We start from the raw sequence: 18926 nt of genomic DNA on the forward strand, positions 1-18926 counted from the left end.
AGATGAACAGGGAAGCTCGGGCACTGACATTTTTCTTTCTGCTGGAATTACAACTACAGCTGACTTTCCAAACATCTGCAAACCATAGACAGATGCATTAACATCAACATGCATACAGATATAATGAGCTATGGCAGATAAATGTATCGTCTGTATATCCAGGTGCACACACGTACACACACATATCATGTATACTCAGACACCATCCACACTCATGGCACCATGCACATTCACTAATATACACGCCATCACACTCACACATTGTCCTATAGGTCTCACATACACATATACAACAGACCTACCCAAACATACATGTGCAAATGCACACTCATGCTCATACACCATGCATTGTTGATTCCCCCAGATGGCTGACAACCAGGGATCATAAAATTGGCAGTTCAGTGCACTTTGACAGTGTTTAACCAGTCTTTTAAATGGCGATGTACGTCACAGGCTTATTGTGGTGGCATGGTAGTGTAATGGCTAGCGCAATGCTTTACAGTGAGTTTAATTCCCGCCACTGCCTGTAAGGAGTTTGTACATTCTACCCGTGGCTGCGTGGGTTTCCTCCTGGTGCTCTGATTTCCTCCCACAGATTAAAGATGTATTAATTGGTAAGTTAATTGGTCAGTGCAGATTGTCCTGTGATTAGGCTACGGTTATGTAGCGTAGTGGTTAGCACAACACTTTACAGTGCAGGAGACACGGGTTCAATTCCCGCCACTGCCTGTAAGGAGTTTGTATGTTCTCCCTGTGACTGTTTGGGTTTCCTCCAGGTGATCTGATTTCCTCCACCAGTTGGTAGGTTAATTGGTCATTGCAAATTGTCCTGTGATTAGGATAGGAATTGCAACAGGGGATTGCTGGGCGGCATAGCTCGGAGGGCCATAAGGTATCTCAATAAATAAATATTCACACTGTAATCACCAATCTCCTCAAATTTAATTCAAAACCCACTTTTTAATGCTCATTCAATCAAAATTAATCAGTCGGCTAACAGAGTCTTTGAGGAGTCATCTGGTAAGAACCAAATTGGAAACTGAGGCTGGAAAAGTACATTCAGGTACACTCCTGTGATATACATGGCAACCGCCTAATTAAGTATACACACTCTCACAAATATACAGGGAGAAAGAGCAAGAATATATACAGTAATTCAAAAACACAAGAGATTCTGCTGATGCTGGAGATCTGCACATCTATAGAGGGAAATAAACAGTCTACATTTGGGCCGAGACCCTTCTGATTAGGTTGGGTAATGTAGGGAGTGGAGAAGTAGATACCGTACAAAGGACACTGTATCTTTAAACGTCTTTCACTCTAAAGGTTTCATTGTTCATTGTTTTTCTGAGATTCCTCAAGAGAGGTTAGACAAGTACAGGAATCAAATCTGTGGCAATAGAAGAGATATTACTCACCCTGGAATTCTAGTGGGGGTGACTGATCGAGCAAATCCAGACTCTGGCAGGAGTGACTACCCTCCTGGGTCCCAGCTACGAGAGTGATTGTCCAACCCAGAGTTTCAGGCAGGGGAGAGTGATCACCTGCCCAGTGTAGGGGGACTGCATGTCCTGGATTCCAGAGCAGGTGGCGAGGGTGGGTTGTGTGTGGTAACCACCACATCAAACTCCAACTGGAAGAGTGACCACCAGCCATGATATTCCTGCATGCAGGAGGACCAAAATTGAACCTAATTATCAAAGATCAACTTTTATTTGCCATATACGTGTATATCTATCAGCGAATTGTTATGGTGCTCCATTCATCAGAGAAGGACAACAATTAACAATTATATCAAATAAAGAATTATATAAAATAAAGTTAGAAATACAGATATGGAATAAATGTGCACAAATACATAAATACCAGCATGTAAACAGCTTTCTAAACAGTGCTTTGAAGTGTTGACAGTGCAGTGCCTGAGGTAATCGGTAGAAGGGGTGGAGTGCTTAACTAGAATGGTTGATCAGATTAACTGCCAGGAGGAGGAAGCTTTCAAGGTGGCATGACATTTTTTTGTTTTAATAGCTCTTTCCAGAGGGAGCTTTGGGAAAAGGCAGCTTGCAGGGTTGGCCATGCTTCCAGGCGTGGCATCTCCAAGGCCCCATATAATCTGAATCTCTTGCACCATCCATTTATCCTCAGAATCAGGTTTAATATTACCAGCATACTGTACGTTGTGAAATTCGTCATCTCTGTGGCAGCAGCAGAATGCAATACAGTTGTAGAATACACCTTCTGGGGCTACTATATATATATATTAATTAGTTAAATTAAATAAGTAGTGCAAAAATAGAAATAAAAAAGTAGTGAGATAGAGTTCGCAGGTTCAATGTCCATTCAGAAATCAGATGGTAGAGGGGACGAAGCTGTTCCTGAATCGTTGAGTGTGTACTTCCAGGCTCCTGGACTTCCTTCCTGATGTGAACAAGGCATGGCCTGGGTGATGGGAATCCTAGCTGCACCTGCATGGTCTTTTGCAGTGACCGATGTAAAGCACATTAATGCTTCCCAGTGTCTCAGCCAACCAGCGTGCATACGTCCAACAATATCTGGGTCCAATTTCAGCCACCAGTGAATTTAAAGCAGCACATAATGTGATTCATTTCCCAGCACTTGCCACTAGAGCTTTAGACACTAACTGGGCAACAACTGAGAAATTAATTATTTGAAGACGCCGGTTGTGGTTTGGCAAGGTGTGCTGCAGCTGGCCCCTCGGAATCACTGACAGTCAAAATGGGTGATAGCTTTGGTGAGGCAGTAAAAGGTTTAATTCATCGCCACTGCATGCACTGTGAAGATTTTCTCGCCTTGAGAATACTGCCAGCACATGAGCAGACTGACTCCAGTGGCCATATGTTTGGGATTGATTTGACAGTTTTTTTCCAAGCTTCAAAAATAGACTTTATTTATAATGAAAATATATACAAAAAAACAAAGGTGCAAAACTTTTATGTTCAGGGTCATTATAATCAGCAGCACTGGCATTCTGTAAACTATATCACTATTATGGCCCCTGGGGTAATACTGTACACCCTTTCATTTTTTTTTTTGAGTGGCTTCACAAGATTAATAGGTACGTGGGTGGAGGGGGAGAGGAAAGAGGAGAGGAGGGGGAGAGGAGAGAGGAGAGGGAGAGGAGGGGGAAGAGGGGAAGGAGGAGAGGAGATGGGGAGCATTTTATTTCCCATCCGAACTGACCTCTCAGAAGCTACTTCCTCAACCACTGCTGTCAATTGAACTGCCAGATTACTCCATATATAAGTACGACTGGACGGAGAGTCACATGCAGGTCACACAGACCTCCACGCTTCTGAGTTGGTAAGAATGCATGTTTTCATTCACGTGGTTATGGGAATGGAGCTTCCCCTGGCTGGGAGACCCCAGGGTCACACTCTCAAATAGTAACAGCTTGGCCAATCAGGTCAGGGACTAGAATTCTTTTTTGTTATTGTTTGGAATTGTTTATTCAGAATAGCTGTAGGCACCCAGTCACTGAATTTGTTCAAGATAAGATATTTTTGAACAATTAAGGAAGAAGGGGGATTACCCTGGTGCAGTCGGCAGAGATACTGCCCCACTGACCCGGGTTCGATCCCGACCTTTGGTGCTGCCGGTATGGAGTTCTCCTTGTGACCTCGTGGGTTTCCCCTGCGTGCTCTGGTTTCCTCCTACACTCCAAAGATGTGTGGGGTTGGTTATGGGAATGGAGCTTCCATTGGCTGGTAGACCCAGGGGTCACTGTAAATTGCCCCCGGATTGTTGGTGAGCAGTGGAGTCTAGTGGGGAGCGAGGAGTTTGCAGCGAAGCGGGTAAATGCGATTGATCTGAGAGTCCACAGGCCTAATTTTCCCTTGTGTGGAGGTTACTGATGCTGGGGCGAAAGATGCAATTAAACGCCAAAGGTGTATTAGTGAACTAGATGGGTCAATCATTACTAGTGTGCAGACTTTTTCCAAAACTTCCGGTTACGGACTGAATTTAAAATCCCACAGTTGCGAGCACGGGCTTTGAACTCGCGCCCCTGACTGGATAATGAAGTGCGGGTGGTTAGCAGCCCGCTGATTTACCTCCTCACACTGGGTCACCACTCCGACCCGAGCCTCTCCGGGCAGCCAGTTGCTATAGCGTTGGCACCGCTTTCAGACTTGAACTCTGCACCCCGGTTCCTGCAAAACACAGGTTGTAAAAACCTCTCGAGTTCACATACCAGGCGGTTTCGTTTTGTCACAGCCACGCAAAATGCTAATAAAACGCGGCTGGCAAAGTCCCTTTTGCCTTTTAAGGTACACCGCTTACTGAATATCGGCAATTTAAGCCGGGAGATTGCCTGCTTGCTTGGAATCTCCAAGCACTCTGGGCTCAGTTGAGCCTCAGAAAGTTTGTGGGTAAAAGCAGAAGTAACACTGTGAAATCTAAAAAAACTCAACAGCTTTTCTTCAGCAGGTTACCAATGAGGAAGAAAAGTCCCATCTGTTAGACCGCACCCACTATCAGCCCAGTCCCTTCAAACTCTGCAGGAGATTTGCATTTGTAGACACTCCCTCTCCTAGCCCAGCTGCACAGAAGCTGCAAAAGCTCTGAAATTTTCATAGCCCGTCTTTGCTCCCTCGTGCAGTTAGCAAAACCCAAGAGAAAGAAGAATACCCGACGAGAGCTTGCATCCTGAGAAAGAACCGCGTTCGCAGGCTCCCCGGTCTTGGAGACGGGCACATTCCGGACGGCTGCAGCGGGTTTGATGACAATTGCACTCACGGGCAGAAAAAAAATCAACCCGTAAAAAAAAGAGGCAGGCAAGAAATTCCTTTGAACGCAACTCGTCGGGGGGAGAAGTTTGGAATTTTGTGTTTGCAAAGAAGATTCAACAGTGAGCCGAGGCCAGAGCGGCGGGGACTGCGATGTCACTGATTCTTGGCTGCTAGTTGGGTGAGTTTCTGAACGTTGTCTGCTGCACAGGGCGGAGTGACTTGGTGTTCCCAGTGACCTCTTGCCTTAAATGCAACCAAAGCAAAGGGTGCCAAACGGTGCCCGGACCTCGCCCTCAACCCCGGCACGTTGCATTTTGCCTTCAAGGGGTTTGGTTTTGGCGGCGATGTGCCGAGAGTAAACAGGTTTGGAGCGGTGGATTTTACATTGGGTGCTGGGTTCTGCTGTCGGGTGTTTGGTGAGCGGGTGACGCTCAAAACATTCCTGGGTTTGGACCCTGACTTTTGTAGCCTAGGGTTTTTGCACAGTTCAGAGTTTCAGCTGGAGGTTGGGGTGGGGGCGAGGGAGGCTGGTGTTATCCTTCCGAATTGCGCTCGTCCTCTGGTTCCCGTCCACTCACCCGACCTACCACGTTCTCTCTCCATGGCACCCACCCCTCCACGCCCCACGATCTCGCCCACTCTTCCCCACCCCTCCACGCCCCACGATCTCGCCCACTCTTCCCCACCCCTCCACGCCCCACGATCTCGCCCACTCTTCCCCACCCCTCCACGCCCCACGATCTCGCCCACTCTTCCCCACCCCTCCACGCCCCACGATCTCGCCCACTCTTCCCCACCCCTCCACGCCCCACGATCTCGCCCACTCTTCCCCACCCCTCCACGCCCCACGATCTCGCCCACTCTTCCCCACCCCTCCACGCCCCACGATCCCCCCACTCTTCCCCACCCCCACGATCCCCCCACTCTTCCCCACCCCTCCACGCCCACGATCCCCCCACTCTTCCCCACCCCTCCACGCCCACGATCCCCCCACTCTTCCCCACCCCTCCACGCCCACGATCCCCCCACTCTTCCCCACCCCTCCACGCCCACGATCCCCCCACTCTTCCCCACCCCTCCACGCCCACAATCCCCCCACTCTTCTCCACGCCCACGATCCCCCCACGATCTCCCCCTCCCTTCCCCACCCATCCACACCCCACGATCCCCCCACCCTTCCCCACCCATCCACACCCCACGATCCCCCCACCCTTCCCCACCCATCCACACCCCACGATCCCCCCACCCTTCCCCACCCATCCACACCCCACGATCCCCCCACCCTACCCCACCCATCCACACCCCACGATCCCCCCACCCTTCCCCACCCCTCCACGATCTCGCCCACCCTTCCCCACCCCTCCACGCCCCACGATCTCGCCCACCCTTCCCCACCCCTCCACGCCCACGATCCCCCCACCCTTCCCCACCCATCCACGCCCACGATCCCCCCACCCTTCCCCACCCCTCCACACCCCACGATCCCCCCACCCTTCCCCACCCATCCACACCCCACGATCCCCCCATCCTTCCCCACCCATCCACACCCCACGATCCCCCCACCCTTCCCCACCCCTCCACGATCTCGCCCACCCTTCCCCACCCCTCCACGCCCCACGATCTCGCCCACCCTTCCCCACCCCTCCACGCCCACGATCCCCCCACCCTTCCCCACCCATCCACGCCCACGATCCCCCCTCTCTTCCCCACCCCTCCACACCCCACGATCCCCCCACTCTTCCCCACCCCTCCACACCCCACGATCCCCCCACTCTTCCCCACCCCTCCACACCCCACGATCCCCCCACTCTTCCCCACCCATCCTCACCCAACGATCTCCCCCACTCTTCCCCACCCATCCTCACCCAACGATCTCCCCCACTCTTCCCCACCCCTCCACGCCCCACGATCTCCCCCACTCTTCCCCACCCCTCCACGCCCCACAATCTCCCCCACTTTTTTCCACCCCTTCACGCCCCACGATCTCGTCCAATCTTCCCCACCCTAACCTTACCCCCATTCTTACTAACTCTCGCCCCACCCCACTCTCGCCCCACCCCACTCTCGCCCCACCCCACTCTCGCCCCACCCCACTCTCGCCCCCTCCACTCTAACCCCCCCCCCCACACTCTAACCCTCTCCCACTCTTCTGTATTTTGGGCTGGGTGTAGAGTTATAGAGTCTGTATCAACCCTCTTGTGGCTTTGCTGATAATATCTGATATTTTTGCTTTGAGGTGTGACTGGGATTGAGACTGTTTGAGAACAGTAGGACAGTGAAGCTACTGGACTAGAAGCTAAGTTCCAGACCAGTGATCTGCAGAAACAGTTCAAAACCCACAGGGGAATTTATATTTGAGTAATAGACACCTAGACTTTTAAGAGGAAATTATTTTCAGTAATATTAACAACGAAACTATCTGATTCTCTCAATAATGTAATATAGTTCTAGATACATCAAGTTCCTGTCCTGCGCTGTTCGTGCTCCATAGGAAGATGGAGGGATAGTGTTTCAGTGTTTTTTATTTGCTTTTTGGATGGTTGGGACAGCATTATGGGCTGATTGGCCCATTCCTGTACTGTATTGTTCTATGTTCTATAAAATAGTGTAATAAATTTTATTTGCGGTGAAAATTTGCTTTCCTAACTGATGTGTGACTCCAGGTCCACTGTTGAGGTTAACTCTTAACTTCCAACTGAATGCAAGGACACTTACTGGTGGATAGCAAATGATAGTTCTGCCAGTGCTGTCCACATCCTGTGACTGAATGGGGAAGAAAGCCACAAACACGGCAAAGAATCGATGTCTACTTTGGAATAGCCAGCCACAATCCGCCCTGTACAAAAAATTTGCACTGGAGTTTGTAGGCACTGTGCTGTTTGCATCCCAAATAGGTTTTTGCAGGACCCAAAGGTCGCATAGCTGTTTCGTACTGTTCATCTCCCAGGGATGCCCCGCAGTGCTCCTCGGTGGAATATGCAACCAGCAATCTCCGCGCAGTGTCAGACTTTGACAGAAGTCGGCTGTGAGTTTGCATTTGGCTGCTGTTGCTTCAGGGCTATATGATACCCAAGACCCTGGGAGAGCCCTGCTTGCCAAGAACTGTTCTGTGGGAGGCTTGTTTATTTGAGAAAATTGAACGGGACCTCTGACAAACCGGTGCTCCCTCAGTGCTGCCTTGGAGTGATGAGCAGGTTTTTTTGAATTGCCGTTCGTCATAACGTGCTGAGGACGCTGGTTAGACCGCACTTGGAGTATGGTGAGCAGATTTGGGGCCCTTATCTCGGAAAGGTTGGAGGGGGTCTGGAGGAGGAGGTTCACGAGAATGATCCTGGGAATGAAAGGGTTAATGTATTTTTGATGGCTTTGCGCCTGTACTTGCTGGAATTTAGAAGACTAAGGGGTGATGTCATTGAAACCTATTGAATATTAAAAGGCCTAGATGGAGTGGACATGAAGAAAATGTTTCCTATAATGGGGGAGTTTAAATCTATATTATAATAAAATAATCTGGTATGGGAACACCAATGGCTTTGAGCAGAAAATCCTACAAAAGGTAGTCGATTCAGACCAGTACATCATGGGTAAAGCTCCCCCAGACATTGATTATATCTGCATGGAATGTTGTAGAAAAGCAGCATCTATCGTCAAAGATCCTCACCACCCAGGCCATGCTCTTTTCTCGCTGTTGCCATCAGGTAGAAGGTACAAGAGCCTCAGGGCTCTTCAAGAGCAGTTACTACCCCTCAACAATCAGGCTCTTAAACAAAAAGAAGGGAAGCTCAGTCATTCTATTTCTGGTGTTCTCACAAACAATGATCTCACTTTAAGGACTCTTTATTTTGTTATTTCATTCTCACCTTATTTATTGCTACTTATTTACATTTGCGTGCCCACCGTTGATCCTGTTTACAGTTACTGTTCTATAGATTTGCTAAGTATGCCAAATGCAGGAAAAAGAATCTCTAGGTTGTATGTGGTGACATGTGTGTGCTCTGATAAATCGTACTGTGAACTAGTCAAAGCGGAGGTTGGTAGGTTCTTGATGAGTAAGGGTGTCAAAGGTTACGGGAGAAGGCAGGAGAATGGAGTTGAGAAGGATAGTAAATCAGCCATGATGGAATTGTGGAGCATACTCAAAGGGCCAAATGGCCTCATTCTGCTCGTATGTCTTATGATGCCAGAAAAGGGGAAGCAAAAGTGTCTCCTCTCATCCATCTTCATTTTCCAAAGGCTACTGTCTATACACAGTTATGATTAATAATGTTCCTTGCGCCAGTCTTAATGTATTCAAATCCATGACGGCATGCACACATCCCTGATATATTTTGAATGCCTAGGATGTTAGCTAGACAGAGCTCAGGAGTACATGCATTGATTATGTGGTTTGTTGAGTTTGTGGAGGCGAGGGGGACGTATTGGCATTATGTTAGGAGATGGTTATCATAATTTGCCCATGATTATGCCTGCTCTGCTTTCTATCTTTCCCCTGGTGTTAACAGATAAAACATCTGCAATTGAAAAGCAACCTTCTCACCATAACCTTTCCCCTCCTTTTGATTCTCTCAGCGGTCCCCTGTCCCTCCTCCTCCCCTGTCTGCCAACCTTACAACATTATCAGCTTGAAATCTGTACGTCACTAGGCACTTTCAGTCTTGGCCTCACCACCTGGCTCAAGGATAGCTTCTACCCTGCTGTTACCAGACTCTTAAAACAGATCTCTTCGACGATAATGATCTTCCAAACTGCCTTGCCTACCTGCTCTGCACTCTCTCTGCAACCACAAGAACGCCACAGGAACTTTGCAAGTCAGGTATGTGAGGAGGGGGAGTAAATGATTGATGTTTCGGGCCGAGACCCTTCATCAGGACTGGAAAGGTAGGGGGCAGAAGTCAGTATGAGAAGGTGGAGCAAGGGGCAAGAGGTCAGCATGGCAGGTGACAGGTGAGATCAGGTGAGGGGGAAGGTGGGTGGGGAAGAGGAACTGCTATGAGAAGCTAGGAATCAGGAACAGCTTCTTCCCCTCTGCCATCCGATTTCAAAATGGACATTGAACCCATAAACGCTATCTCTCCACTTTTTAATTTCTATTTTTGCACTAATTTAATTTAACTGGTGTATGTATGTGTGTGTGTGTAATAATATATATATTATTTTACTGTAAGTCACATGTTTTCCCAATTATTATGTATTGCATTTCACTGCTGCCTCAAGGACAACAAATTTCACAACATATGCCGGTAATATTAAACCTGATTCTGATAGGTGGAAAGGGACTGTAGAAGGGGGAATCAGATAGGAGAGCGCAGTGGACCGTGGAATAAAGAGGAGGAGTAGGGTAACCAAAGGGAGGTGATGGGCAGTGAGGAGAATGGGGGAGGGGCGAGAGGGTAACTAGAATGGAAGGAAAACGAGAAGGGGTGGGGGTGAGTACCAGATATTCCTGCCTTCGTCTTTTCTTTTTCTATTACCTCGAGGTACTAGATGGCCGGATGGCATGGAAACAATATTTTTTGCTGTGTCTTGATGCATGCGACAGCAGTAACTCTGGGGGTTGGGGGGTTACAAGAATCCTAGTGGGTATTCAACCGCCTCCCAGCCTTGATGATCCGATACCTCCCTCGGGAGTGTGAACCAGAGTGGGGAATGAGGCTCTCTTGTGTACGCGTGCTCTTTGCAGTCGATGTCGGAGGTGGGGGTCACAAATGGAGCCTAGCAGCGAGTGGTCATCCGGTGGGATGCTCTGCTTTCCAAAGCGGGTCAGGGGTTGTGAGACCGTGAGACAGTGATGGCTGCTACAGTCTGGGTGCGTGCCTCGCACTCTTTTCTCAATTGGGGTTGTGTTGGTACGAGGAGGAAGGTCCCATCCAACACCCTGACTACCCACCCCACCACCCCTCATGCGCAGCCCGCCCCTGAAGTTGTGTGAGCAGCGGCCTGGGATGCAGTCTCTCAGGTCGTGGGTCTGATGCTGCCGATCATGTCTCCCTGCCCCAACGTGCTGAAGGTGAACAGGGGTCTCTCAGCATTCCCCCTTCAATCACGTCACCATTGCTTGTGGGATCCCACTGTGCAACATCAGCCGTTGTGGAATTGTCAACGGGTCAAAAGTACGTTGAGCCGCACACCAATGCCGGAGGAACTCAGCGGGTGCGGAAGGGAGATGAGCAGTCAGTGCTTCAGTTTGAGGCCCTTCACCAGTTCTGGTGAAACTCCAGTCCCGTGTTGCTCCAAGATTTCCAGCGTCTGCGGATTCGTTTGTGACTCGATTATTTTGTAGGTGGCATCTGTAGGGGAGGTGAAGGTTGTGCTGCCCTTGGCCCAATTGGGCAATGACTGCAAAGCGTCCCTCGTCAGTGACCACTGATCAGCAGCCCGGCCCTGTGTCGCCCCGCTGAAGGAATGCTCCTTGGTTGGCGTAGGCAGGACTTGCATTTGTGTGGCACCTTTCACCTCAGTGGAGCTGTGTAGCCAGTTGGTGAAGGGAGATCAGTGTCGTCTAAACACTTTGTGGTCCTGCAGTCTTTCCTCAATCCACTTTGGGGCTGAGATCAAGCCTCGCCCTTGAATCATGGAAGGACCTTGCATCAGAATGTTCCTTCAGGCTGGGAATTTTGGAAAGTCAGTGGGGAGGGAGGGAAGAGAGAGAATGGTGAATCACCGTTCCAGTGATCTGAGGTCAAACCTGACCTCCAGTGCTTTGTGTGAGATTTGCACACTCTCTCTGTGGCTACATGTGTCCTCCCTCCACCCCCCACCAGTGTCACAAGATGTGGGCTTGGTAGGTGAATTGGCTTGAGAGCAACGGGAGAACCTTGGTGGGTCAGACAGCAATGGACAATCAAAATTTCAGGTCGAGACCACTTCACCTAGACTTTTCCAGTTTTGTCAGTGACTGTTGTAAGTTGTAGATGACTGGTAGGTGAATCAGGAGTTGTAGACAGGGTTGTGAGAGAGAAGTTGTATAGGAACTGAGTGGAGAAGGTCGATGTCTGGATTGCTCCGAGAGCCATAATAGACTCAGTGGGCTGAATGGCCTCCTTGTATGGTATGGGGCATCCGGGGTTTAGGATGAGAGATATCGAAGGTTCCTTACAATGGGGAGTAAAACTTTTAACTGCTCGAGTGCCAGGTCTTGTGGAACCTCAGCGTGAAAAGCAAAGAACTGCAGATGCTGGAAATATTCAGCAGGTCAGGCAGCGTCTGTGGAGTGTTTGCATTTCCTGGTCTGACCCGCTGAGCTTTCCCTGTGTTTTTGATATATTTGGACATTAGTGGGACTGGGTAGAAAGTGGGCAGCCGGTGGTGGAGTAGATTTAATGGGCCCAATTATCTCTACCCTACCTCCCCCCACTCCACACCATCCGTACAGAGGAGTGTGAATTACTGTACGTGCTCCAATTGAAATGGGACTTTCCTGCACCTCACCGTCACTGCCCGTGTCCTTTCTCAAGGGACTGGGTCTGGCTTGGGAGGGTGCTCTGGGTGCTCCGTGGTACCGTGGACGCTCTTGGCACGGCCGTGTTCTAGCCTGGCAGAGGACATCTTGCCTGGGCAAGCTTCTGCCAGATGATGTTAGAACCAATCGACAGGCGGAAATGTCTTGTTATTTGCAACACTAGAGCATTAAGTGATCTGGCCTGTTGCAGTGTTTACATGTAATTAAGTTAATGTTTTGGGCGATGTTGAACTGAAAGGCTAGCACTTGCCCCGAGTGCGAAACAGCAACGCAGATTTGTCTCTCTTACTGGGCGATCGTTTTCTCTCCTGCTAGCCTCTCGTAGGAATATGTTTGGAAGCCTGAAGATCACAAAAGAAAGCAGCTAAAATTCTGAAAATGTTGGGACATTCGTAGCAGGTTGAGCAGTGAAACAGATCATCCCTTCCACAGATACTGTCTGGGTGTTTGTAGCCTTTTCAGTTTTCGTTATGGGAATATGACATTTATTCCTCACATACATTTCCATTTTGTATGTTTTATACTCTGTGGGAGATCATTTCCTTTCAATTAAAATTGGATATTGTGGTATTGGATTATTATTGTCACATGTACTAAGATACAGTGAAGTCTTTGCTTGGCTGAACTTTCTGCAGATCACTCTATGCATAAGTACATTGAGGCAGTGAAAGGAAAAGAAAATGCAGAATATTGTTACAGTTACAGTGAAGGTAGACAAATAAAATGCAAGGACCTCAGTGAGATCAGGAGTTGGTCTTTCAGTGTAGGAGAGGTCCTTTCAGAATTCTGATACTGGTGAGACAGCAGCTGTCTTTGAGCTCGGTGGCATGTGTTTTCAAACTTCTGTATCCTCTGCCTTGGTGGGAGAGAGGAGAAGAGAGTATGTCTGGAGTGGGTGGTGTCCTTGATTAGTTGGCTGCTTTCCTGATGCAGTGGGAAGTGTAGCTGACGCCAACGGAGGAGGTGGGGGCTGGTTTGTCTGATGAACCTGGACTGCGTTCACGGTTCTCTGCCCTTTCTCTTGGCCTTGGGCAAAGCTGAACTTTGGGTATGTTTAATAGTTGTGATTACGGACACACTCAGTTGGTTGCAAAGTCTCTTGGATTTTGTGATGCAAGAAAAATTCATTTATTTATTTATTGAGATGCAGTGCAGAATAGGCCATTCTGGCCCTTCAGCCAGGCTGCCCAGCAAACTCCCCCCAATTTAATCGTAGCCTAATCGCGATGACTAATCAACCTACCTAGCGGTATGTCTTCAGTCTGTGGGAGGAAACCAGAGCACCTGGAGGAAGCCCCACCTGATCATGAGGAGAGCGTACAAACTCTTTGAAGGCGGCAACAGGATTAGTGGGTTTGGAGTGAGAGACTAAATGTCCTGTTCTTGCCTTGTCAGGTGATATTGTTCTGGGTGTTGCTGCTGGGCCTGTTCACAGTTCGTCAGTCTCTGAGTTGCACAGGAAAGGAACAGGCCTCTTGACCCACCTAGTGGCCAGCCAGCACTAGCTCATCTGACCCAATTAAACAGCAATCCCATTTTGTTCTCTGCACCTCCCTGGCAGGTTCCACCTCTCACCCACCCAGCTGGACAATTTGCAGTGGTCGCTGAACCCACCGACTTGCCACCTCTTTGAGAAGGTGGGAGGAAACTGGAGCACTGAGGGAAGCCCACACAGTCAGTCACAGAGATGGTGTGAATTCTCCATTCAGCCAAGACCCAAGGCCGGGATTGAACACAGGTTTCTCGAGCTGCGCTTGTTCAATTATCAGGTTCCAGTAGGAGCTGGAGCACAATTAAACCATCACATCTAATATGGAGGTCCTCACCTTAGGCTGCTGATATCTTTAAGTGGGCTTTGCCCGGCTGCCCAATAACGAGCAGTGTCGGCAAAACAGCTGCATAATCCACTGTCCTCTTGCCCTCCCCCAGGGCAGGGTTGTTACGGCGATGACAACTTGTGGATTCTGATGGGGTCAGATACTTAGGTTAGGTTCTGTATTGTACTGAAGCATTAAGGAGGGACAGGAGGTATTGAGTGGCAACTGCGGCAGAAGTAGGTGACGTTTGGGTCAAAATGTCCTCTTCTCAGTACTACCATCAGGCAAGAGGTATAGAAGCCTTAGGTCCCACACTGTAAGGCTCAGAAACAATTATTACCTCATCAAGGGATAAGAATTGGAAAGGGTGAGCAGTTTCAGGTTCCTGGTGTCAACATATCTGGGCACCTTTCCTGGTCCCAACATATTGCTACAATTACAAACAAGGCACGACGATGACTATATTGAGTTTGAGGAGAATTGGTAGGCCACCAAAGATGCTGGCAAATTTCTACCAGTGTACTGTGGAGAGCATTCTAAGTGGTTGCATTACGGTCTGGTATTTGGGGGTGGGGGTGGGCTACTGTACAGCATCGGAAAACTCAGCCATCTCCATCATGGGCTCTTGCCTCCCCGGCGTAGGCGGCATCTGTCATTAAGGACTCCCATCACCCGGGACGTGCCCTCTTCCCATTGCTACCATCGGGGGGGGAGGTACAGGAGCCTGAATACACTGACTCAGTGTTGTAGGAACTGCTTATTCCCCTCTGCAGTCAGAATTCTGAATGGACAATGAACCCATGAGCACTACCTCAGTATTTTTCCTGTCTTTTTACACTATTTAATTTTTTATGTATATTTATAATTTTTATTTTTATGTATTGCAATGTACTGCTGCTGGAGAACAACAACAAATCTCCTGACCTTTGCCAGTGGTATTATTCTTGATTCTTATTACCCTTCAACCATCAGTCTCCTTAGCTGCTACGGACAACTCCTATCATCACTACTCTGAGCTGATTCTAAAAGCAATAGACTCACTTTCAAGGACTCTTTACAACTCGTGTTCTCAGTATTATATTTTATTTGCAGATTTTGTCTTTTGCAAATCGGGTGTTTGTCAGCATTTATCTGTTCAAGTGTATTAGTCACAGATTCTGTACTAAGAATATAGGAGACACCAGCAGGTCAGGCAGCATCTGCGGAGAGTGAAGCAGCTTTAATCTTTCAACTTGACTTTCTTTTTGTCTGAACGGCATGTTGTGACATAAACTGCATTGGCTGGGTATCTGAAGTTGTTGATTACATTGTCAGTTTATGAGGGTTTGGTCAAGGAGATGAGGTGCTGTTCTCAGTTGATATTGTGCGTTGTTGGAAAAGAAGAACCAAATCAGTGTGGATGGAGAATTAGTGACAGGCAGCTGAAGTTCAGGGAGGAAGGCTTTCTGCAAAGCTGTCACCCGAGCGTTAGTCACTTTCCCCAAAGTAAATGTATTAGTACTGGGAGCTTGATTCCATACATAAATTGGAAGGGTTTGGGAGTGAGAAGCTTGGCCCACCTCCATCTTGTTGGTTGCTGTGTGTTGTCAGTCAACAGTTGAACCAGTGAAGGTGAAGTTTGTGGGATTGTTGAGACCAAGTGCCTGGGGAAGGAAATCTGCCCAACAATGCCAAGGGTGACTCCACTCCCTGATTGGCGCTTTTTCTTGCGTGAAGAAACGTCATGCAATGGCATTGAATGCTTCGCGCCTTCCTGGCTGGATGATATTTGTTAGAGATGTTGGTTCTGAGAAGAGCTGTTGAGGAGAAGGGCCCGCGCGTGGCTGTCAGTGTGACTCCCTCCTGCCTGATGCTTGTCCATTGGCGTCCAACACCTCGCTACGCTGGACAGCCTTGGAAATCCAGCTTCACATTCTCTTTACTTTTGTTGTCATATACACAACGGTGCAATGAAGTTTCTTGATTGTATGAAGCTCAGTTTAGTTGCTAACGATAAATACAGTGAACGGTGCAAGGAACACATAAAAGAAATACTTAAGTGATGACAAGGGAAGAGGTAGAATTATGGGTTCGCATCCACTGGGAAGGGATGAAATGGAGTGATGAGTTCACAAGCCTTGATGGCGGTGAGGAAGATGCTATTCTTGAGTCTGGTTGCAGTTCTGGTGTCCAGCACTGGTGAAAAGTAGAGCCCCTGCTGGAGCCACATGTGGCCCTCAGGCACAGGGAAGAGGCTGGGTTTCTGCCAGGGTGTGAGGAGATTGGCTTGGATCCCAGGCAGATTGGGCCCAGTGTGGAGAGCTTCCTGCTCAACCAACTCCCCCACCTCCCCCAACCGGAGCAGAGAGATCCAGCTGTTATTGGGGGGCGCGGGGTGGGGGAGACCAGGCCCATGAGGAGGGTCTTTCCCTCTCGCCGCAGGCTGAGGTTTGGGGGAGAGATCATGTCTCGTGAGGAGAACCTCACTCCATCCTAGGTAGACAGACCAGGCCAGTGGTCAAGGGGATAGAACAGCTCCAACCCCCCCCCCCCCACGGAGATCGGGCCAGTGAGAAGATCCTCCACGTCCTCCCCCCTAACACCTCCCTGGGGTGGAGAGACCATGATAAAGGTTGATTTTGATGGGGGGCGTGGAGCGGAGGGAAGAGGGACCAGGCCTAGAATGGGGAAACTGGACCAGTACTGGGAATGGCTTCTCGATCAGGAGACGGAAATTGAAAGGCCATCATTTTAGAGTCAGAGAAGTACAGCATAGAAACAGGCCTTTCAGCCCATCTAGTCCATGCCAAAACCATTTTAAACTGCCTACTCCCATTGACTTGCACTGGGACCCTCCGTACCCCTAACATTGATGTACCTATCCAAACTTCTCTCAAATGTTCAAATCGAGCTTGCATGCACCACTTGTTCTGGCAGCTCATTCCACACTGTCATGACCATTCATGTTCCCCTTAAACTTTCCACCTTTCACCCTTAACCCATGACCTCTGGTTATAGTCCCACCCAACCTCAGTGGAAAAAGTCTGTTGGCATTTACCCTATCTACGTAAATCCCTCAAACTCTATCAGGTTTCCTCTCAGTCTTCTACATTCTAAGGAATAAAGTCTTAACCCTTTCAGTCTTTCCTTATAGCTCAGGTTCTCCAATCCCAGCAACATCCTTGTGAATTTTCTCTGTACTCTTTCAGTCTTACTTACATCTTTCCTGCAGGTAGGTGACCAAAACTGCACACAATGCTCCAAATTGGGCCTCGTCAATATCTTGTATAACTTCATTATAACATTCCACCTCCTGCACTCAATACATTGATTTATGAAGACCAAAGTGCCAAAAGTTTTCTTTACGACCCTATCTGCCTGCGCCAGATGCTTTTGTTCTACCACACTCCTCGGTGCTCTGCCGTTCTCTCTAACACTTTGCACTTGTCTGGATTAAATTCCATTTGCCATTTTTCAGCCCATTTTTCCAGCTGGTGTAGATCCCTCTGCAAGCCACGATGGCTTTCCTGGCTGTCCTCTACACCCCCAATGTTGGTGTCATCCGTGAAGTTGCAGATCTAGTTAACCACATTTCATCCAGATCGTAGATATAGATGACAAACAACAAAGGACTGCTTGGAGTGGTATAGTCTGAAAATGCTGAAAGGTGATGGTTGGGAAGAAGGTGTCTATTGTAGCTGATGTCCCTAGAATGAGATAAGGCCAAGGATGGTGGAGGTTGTCCTGAGGTTTCTGAGGCAACCCGAGATGGAGACGACTGTGACGGTTGTGGTGGGGTGATGCAGGGGGTGTGGGAACCGAAGCCTGCGGCGTGCCTGGAGTGTCACTCTTCAGAGTGGAAGCAGCCTCCTCATTGCGACTTGGGCTCGTACACGCCTGCAGAAGTGAGACTGTGGAGCAGGAGGCGGGCTGCCCGGCTCCCCAGAGACCCTCTGCTTCATAAAGAAGTGTTGCAGGGGACAAGATTCCTGTTACCCAGAATATGGCCGCAGTGATAACTGACTCTTCTCTCACAACACAGAAAAGGCTCTTCACCTTTCACCCTTAACCTGTGACCTCTGGTTGCAGTCCCCAGCAAACGCTGGAGACCAGGGGATAACGCAAAAACCTGTGTGGAGGTGTATTTCCCCATTCAACCCCTCCCTGTCTGTAAGATTTAGAAATTTTTTATCTAGACAGTAGACAAATCCTAGGTCCACAATATAGTTGCTCCCTCTCTCTTTCTCACCCTCACCCGGCCCCCCCCCCCCCCACCTTAACCTCGCCCGGCGGCGCCCCCCACCTTAACCCTTACCCTCGCTTGACATGCACCCCAGCGATTGAGGAGCCCCACGCTGGGTTCCTGCAGGCTCCCTTCACTGGGCCGAGCGAGTTTGCGGTGCATCACAAGACTGCCGTAGCGACTTCCGCTTCTTGTGAAACTTGCTTGCCCGGCCGGTGCTCGGAGAGGGTCTGATCCAACGGGGAAGTCCCACTGTCACCGCCCTCCCAGCTGTCTCTCTGCCCTTCCGCCTGCTTCCTCCTTTGTCATGTGCACCTGCAGTCAGGCCATCAGTCAGCTGGGTGTGCTCCGCGGGGACTGTGGTTCCAGCTCCCAGCAGCCTGACTTTATTTTCAAACTGAACCCTGGGCTGTGTACTCCAGCCCCACCCCCAGTGTATCCTGTGCCCTGTGTCACCCTGCGGTATCCCAGCGCTTGTGGTGTGTGTGGAGCTCGCTGACCTGCTGTCGGCTGAGAGAGTGCTGCCTTGTCACAAGTGCTTCGCTCTGAGACGGTGGTAAACTGACCCCTCTGCGTTCCGGGGGCCATTGCAGAAGCAACCTCCAGCCAGCTTGGACAGAGAGCGCGAATGCTTGGGCAGAGCCGAGGTAAGTTTTGTTCTGCCAGCCTTAATCACTGGC

General features: G+C 49.4%; 1 protein-coding gene across 4 annotated transcripts in view; it reads left to right on the top strand.

Annotated features, from left to right (window-relative positions):
- The first annotated feature begins 4375 nt into the window (after positions 1-4375).
- The window catches only part of LOC140734296 (pleckstrin homology domain-containing family A member 2-like), a 111353-nt gene continuing 96802 nt past the window's right edge, over positions 4376-18926 (top strand). Inside the window, exon 1 of one of the 4 annotated variants that reach the window (XM_073058092.1) lies at positions 4376-4926. The gene's annotated coding sequence lies outside the window, so the exon portion shown is untranslated. Of the gene's footprint in view, positions 4927-5015; positions 5112-18534; positions 18894-18926 lie in introns of those variants that run through there. The other 3 variants (XM_073058065.1, XM_073058083.1, XM_073058075.1) reach the window with 3 other exon arrangements.

This window comes from Hemitrygon akajei, chromosome 1, assembly GCF_048418815.1.
Source record: "Hemitrygon akajei chromosome 1, sHemAka1.3, whole genome shotgun sequence".
Lineage (NCBI taxonomy): Eukaryota > Metazoa > Chordata > Chondrichthyes > Myliobatiformes > Dasyatidae > Hemitrygon > Hemitrygon akajei.